At 41.1% G+C, this 6,000-nt stretch overlaps 1 protein-coding gene across 2 annotated transcripts in view; it reads right to left on the reverse strand.

The window, feature by feature from the left end:
* tnxb.S (tenascin XB S homeolog) overlaps positions 1-3,095 on the reverse strand; it is a 55,863-nt gene extending 52,768 nt beyond the window's left edge. Inside the window, exon 1 of one of the 2 annotated variants that reach the window (XM_041575237.1) lies at positions 3,001-3,095. The gene's annotated coding sequence lies outside the window, so the exon portion shown is untranslated. The remainder of the gene's footprint in view (positions 1-3,000) is intronic. The other variant, XM_041575239.1, reaches the window with a different exon arrangement.
* Between the last annotated feature and the right edge of the window lie 2,905 nt (positions 3,096-6,000).

Consider the following 6,000-nt stretch of genomic DNA (forward strand, 5'->3'; position numbering starts at 1 on the left):
AGGAGGCATGGACGGAAGTGGGAATAAGTGAACCTCTAGGAGGGAGTGCACCTGTGTGTATGGGACAGCCATAAGCATATTCATAGGGGACAGATCAGGAATGCGAAGCTAGAGGGGGTGGAGAAAGAACAAAAAAGAGAAACTGAAATGGAATGAATTATTTCCTTTCCACTTTTACTCTTTATTTCCTCCTTCTCTCCAACTCTCTTTCTACTTTCTCTTCTTTTATATCGCACCCTCATTCCAACCCCAGCCCCTCCCCAATGCACACATTCTAAATTGTTCTCTCTTCTGTCTGCCAGTTCCACTGATGGAAGAAGTGAATGGAGAAGAGGAGAGGTGTAAGGAAGAGATGACCGAGGAATGAGGGAATTATCAAGACAGAGGGAGGGGGTTGAGAGGAGTTGGACAGAGGAACATGGGATGTGTCACTAACAGATGTGCATGTGAAAACATTACAGCATTACAAAGGGAACCGGACTGTTGCAAAAAAAAAAAATGGAGAAAAAGCCATACAACAAACCCCACACAGATAACTGACTGCCTCGTTGCACTCCTAAACTCTGATCCCAAATAGCTATGTGTTTACCCTGCTCTCAACATGCACAGTGCTCTAATGGGGTTATATAATAAAATGCACTAGGTGCAAACACAGCCTGAGTTGCTTCTCTCATGAGGCAAAGTGAGAACCTTGCTGTAGGCAGCAGTGGACCGCAAGTTACCAGGGCCAGCAAAAAGCTGCCTCTGGTAACTTTAAGGGTAAGGGCACACTAGGAGATTCAGGGAAATTTAGTCGCCTGGCCACTAATAGCCTGTTCTTTTGGGCGACTAATCTCCACGAACTGCTTCCGCCTGCTAGAATGAAAAATCGACTGTGGCATGGCACTCGGACACTTCGTTTTCCGAAGTCGCCCGAAGTTTCCTCGTGAAGACTAGCAGGCAGAAGACAGTTCGGAGAGATTAGTCACCCCAAAGAAGAGGCGATTAGTCTCCGGGCGACTAAATATCCCTGAATCTCCCAGTGTGACCTTACCCTAAGAGCCAAGTTCAAGTTTTTTAAACAGATTTTAGTGATAGCCGAACAGAAGCTTTTTCTGTCCTAAATCCACCCACATGGGATGGGTGGGATTTTATTTATTTCTGTCGCTTCTAGGGATGAGCCTTATACACTCACCGCTGAAAAATTTGCAGCAAAATCTGTGAATTCACCTGTGGCAAAAAAATTTTTTGCAGGAAAATATTTTCATAAAGAGTGCAAGCAGGAAATGAACTTTTCTATGCAAAGCCTGTGCCAAGCATGAAATCTCTACCGTTTGGCTTAAGGTGGCCATAGACGCAAAGATCCTATCGTACGAATCCTCGATTTTCGGACCGTATGTGGAGAGTCCCGTCATTTTTCGTCCGGCCGAGATCGGTCGTTTGGTCGATCGGACAGGTTTGATTTTGTCCCGACCGATCCCACCGGAGCCCATTGTGCTCTCATCGTAATCCGGCCATAGGGCCGAACATTCAGATTACCCCCGATATAGCCATGCCCGTCAGTGGCATATCGGGGAAAGATCAGCTCGTTTTGCGATGTCACCAAACAAGCAAATCTTTTCTATGGCCACCTTTAGGCACTGAGGGCAGAAATGGCGGCAGGAGATGTGGTTTGCATTTCCTGCTTCCTCTTGCTGTCAAAGGAAATGATGAACCAACAGCTATTTGGGAGGTATGTTCTTTCTGGAAGCTAAACATTTCATGTTGTTCGGATATGTACAGAGAAAGGAGCCCTCCACATTATCACAGATTGCTGTCCCACAACTTGCAGGGTCAGACACTCACTGACATCTGCAAGTGCCAGAAAGAAAATATAAGGATTGATAAGAACCATACCTGTCTAATACAGTACATACTATAAAAGTCAGTCCTCTCCCTTTCTGAGAGTATTATGAAGCTATTTTTCTAACTGGATCACAGTTTGTACATGGGATCCTTAAAGGAGAACTAAACCCTAAAAATGAATATGGCTAACAATGGCATATTTTATATACTGAAAGTTTCAGGGTTTTGATCCAGGACTTCAAACCTACACTTTTTACCGTTGAGTTGTTTTCATACTGTTCACTAAAAATAAAGACTCCATTCAATTGCTCTCCGTTTTTTATTTTTTTAAATTGGAGAAATTTTAATGTTCCTGTCTCTGGTGTCTCAGTCTGGCAGCTCAGTGATCCAGGAACAAATCATGAACTGTTACAATTTGCTACATTTAGTTGATACAATTAGTTAATACATTTTTTTCATCAGTATCTGGGGAATATTAGCAACTATTCTATCACTTCTAACAGCTGCCTTTATTAAAATTTAGGGATTCTGTGCAGTAGGGACATAGATAAATGTATCAACTAAATGTATTAATCTAGAACAGTAACAGAGTCGGTGACCACCGCTCCCACAGCTGTTTTAGAAGGTGAAAATTTAAACTTTACGCTTAAATATTATAAAAATGATCACAAATAGAAAGTAATTGCAAAAAGTCTGGTTTCTGGTTTCTAAACTAAAAAAAGTGTTTGAAGGTGAACAACCCATTTTAGGACAGCAGGTAAAGCAGCTAAATTCAAGTTATGCCCATTGTCGGACTGGCCCACAGGGAAACCAGGAAAACTCCCGGTGGGCCCAGGTGTCAGTGGGCCGCCCTCCTGCTTCAAAACATTTGGCATATTTCATGGCCATTACCTATTTCTACGAGAACAAAGAGACTAAATAGATTGAATAATAGATTATAGTATGTAAAGAAAAGAGACTAGCAGAATAGAGGTTGTGTGAGAAGAGGAATTATAATAGTACTGAGAGTGGGCTAAGGTCTTTTGGTGGGCCCCTGGTGTCCCAGTCAAACACTGGTTATGCCACTAGTTATGCCACTGCTTTCTTTCCCTTTGCTTATCCTTTTCTGGAACCAAAGCCCACAGCCCTCTGCTACTTAGTAACTGTCATTGAATTCCTCCCCATATATTCTCTTACCATCATAGAGCATTCCCTTTGCTTTTCCATTAAGAAGCCTCAAATCTGCATGCATGTTTGGCTCTGAAGCTCCATTCTCTTTACTAAAACCTTTCCTTCTGGTAACAAAGGATGTGACCTGTACACTTTGTTTCCCTTTAATCTAATCAAACTCTGGGTTGCTCCCTGCTGTCTGGGAAACAGGGTGGGATGTGGTGTATCATGCAGGAAAGAAATAAAGAAGATATGGACAAATAGCATTTGGAGGAGACTGATAAGAATGCATAAGAGGAAACCAAGTCCATAAAACCCAGAGAGAAGGGTTGATGAGTAAAAAAAAAAAAGGTGACCGAAAGGACAGAGGGCGAGGAGACATTGGAGGGGGGATACACACACTGTACGTTTTTATTACACATGTATATCCCTGTCAATTCACACACATACACAAACTCAAAATGTACATACACAGTCTTTCTCCAGTCCTTGGCATACAAGGTGTGAAATATTATGAGCGAGGTTGGCTCCAACAGTCTCTACTGTGCTGGTAGATAGATTTAGTTCTTTCCTTCCCTACTGCATTCTTTCCTGCTGTTTGCACACTCCCTCTCTTCCCATTCTTTGCTCCCTCTAATACCTCTATTTCCCCCTTACTCTCCTTCCTGCTACCTCTCTCATCCTTTCTTTTCTGTTAGATGATAGTTTCAGTTTCTCTCTCGTCTTTCCTCTGGTTTGGGGTCATGCACTAGATTCCCATTTTCACTGTCAGATTTCAGTTAGTTACATTATACTACAGGAGCCATCATTATTTTTGCCTACAAATATTGTAATCCCATACATTCTGGCTCCTAACTGGAAACTACAAGAATCAAATAACTATATTGCACAGTCCGTCCGGAATGCCCTTAACAAGTGCTTCATTAGACACACAAAGGGCAGATTTATCAAAATGTGAGATTTTGATCACCACAATAAAACTCAAAATGTGAATTTAGAACTCACCACAATAAAACTCACTCTCTATTCATTCCTATGGGATTTTTAGAATCATATTTATCAATGGAGTTCACCATTTGATAAATATACTTTTTTAATCCCAGAGGAATGAATGGAGAGTGATTGAGTTTTATTGTGGTGAGTACTAAATTCACACTTTGATAAATGTGCCCAAAGTGTTATCATAACTTACAATACCTGTACAAAAGTGCATTACATGGCCTAAATTCTCCCAATGAAGTGCAAAAGTCAGAATACTGTACTTAGAGGCCAAAATTCTCTCAGGCCAGTGATGTGTTTTGCTTTTTATATGTAAAACTTCTGTAGCTACCGCCTAAGTGCATCCCTATACAGCATCCCAAGAAGAATTTGGAGTTTATAGTATAGTCCACACATCACCCCCTTCTGGGACAAAGTGATACCACCACTGTATGCCTTACTGACACAGAACAGCATGACTTTTGTCACAGTGTTATTTTCTTTTCATTCCTCCCCTCATGCACCTTGGCTGTATGAAGCACTTTATATGATATATATATTTACAGGTATTACATTTAATTTGAATTATAGCACATTATGCATACATACATGCTTTAATATTTCTATGATGATCTCCTTTTCTTATTTATCTCTTTAGTCCTTTGCTAGGACATCTTATTCGTATATAAATGCCCCTTTTTGTTTCCTCTTTCATTTTTATCTCTGTCCCTCCCTTTCCCATCTTTTATTACTATTTGAGTATCAGTTCCTTTTTTTTCCAAGCAGGATCCGGTCTGATGAACTTGTCTAGTCACATGAAATGTTGTTGGGTATTAGATTCTGCTGTGGCCATCCCAGCCTTTACCTTTATCCTCAAGCCCTGTGTTTTCATCAAAAGGGGCAACTATTTCCTTGGCTGTTGCCTTTTCCCTTCTATAGACTAGGGCAGTGATCCACAACCAGTAGCTCGTGAGCAACATGTTGCTCTCCAACCCCTTAGATGTTGCTCTCCGTATCCTCAAAGCGGGTGCCAATTTTTGAATGCCAGGCTTGGAAGCAAGTTTTGGTTGCATTAAAACTAAGTATAGTGCAAATTAGAGCCTCCTGTAGACTGCCAGTTCATTTAGGGGCTACCAAGTAGACAATCAGAGCCCTCATTTGGCACCCCAAAGGACTTTTTCACGTTTGCGTTGCTCCCCAACTCTTTTTACATTTTAATGTGGCTCACGGGTAAAATAGGTTGGGGACCCCTGGACTAGGGAATACCCATAATTTCTCTTGGCCAATGGAAAACAGATCTCCAATGGAGCATAAGTTATACTTGAAGGTAACTTTATGTCTCCTAAACAAGGGCATTCTAATTTGATCACATTAGACAAGCAAAATTAACTTCAATTATACTGTATAAATTATTTGAATATTGTTTCCATCAGTCTGGGAACTCATAATTATAACAAGCAGGCAGGAGCCATTTTGTGGACATTGTTATTAAGACAAGCCTTGCATCATCTCAGAATCTTGTTTGTGCACCAGAATGGGGGACCTGATGTCCATCCCCATGCCCTGGCTACACAATTAAATGGTGAAGAGAACGGGGGAATGTGTGGAGAGCAGTGACATCTAGCAAGTGCTGAATGGAAAGTGAAAGTAATTGTCTGCCCCGCCTCTATGCCTAAGGCATAGAGGAGGGGCAGACAATATTTGATTGACAGATGAGATTTTTAAATGAGTTTACAACAGCTATGAATGCTTTAATGAAAAAAAAATTGGATTTCATGATTCATTGGAAAAGGACTTTTATTACACAGCTTTTTGTGTCTGGGTGACAGGTCCACTTTAACATGCCTCCTGTTTCTAGACTGGTTACATTACACTGGTCTCATACTTTCCTTTCACATCACTGTGTTTCCTTTAAGCTCAAGACAGTCATACACTCCCCAGCAATGTATTCCTTTTAACAGGATGTAACAGAGAGCATGACAAAGATTTTCCAGTTTTTTACTATGTGAGAAAATGGGTGGAATGGATAGTAAAATTCTCCAGTAGCAT

The sequence above is a fragment of the Xenopus laevis genome, chromosome 8S, assembly GCF_017654675.1.
Source record: "Xenopus laevis strain J_2021 chromosome 8S, Xenopus_laevis_v10.1, whole genome shotgun sequence".
Lineage (NCBI taxonomy): Eukaryota > Metazoa > Chordata > Amphibia > Anura > Pipidae > Xenopus > Xenopus laevis.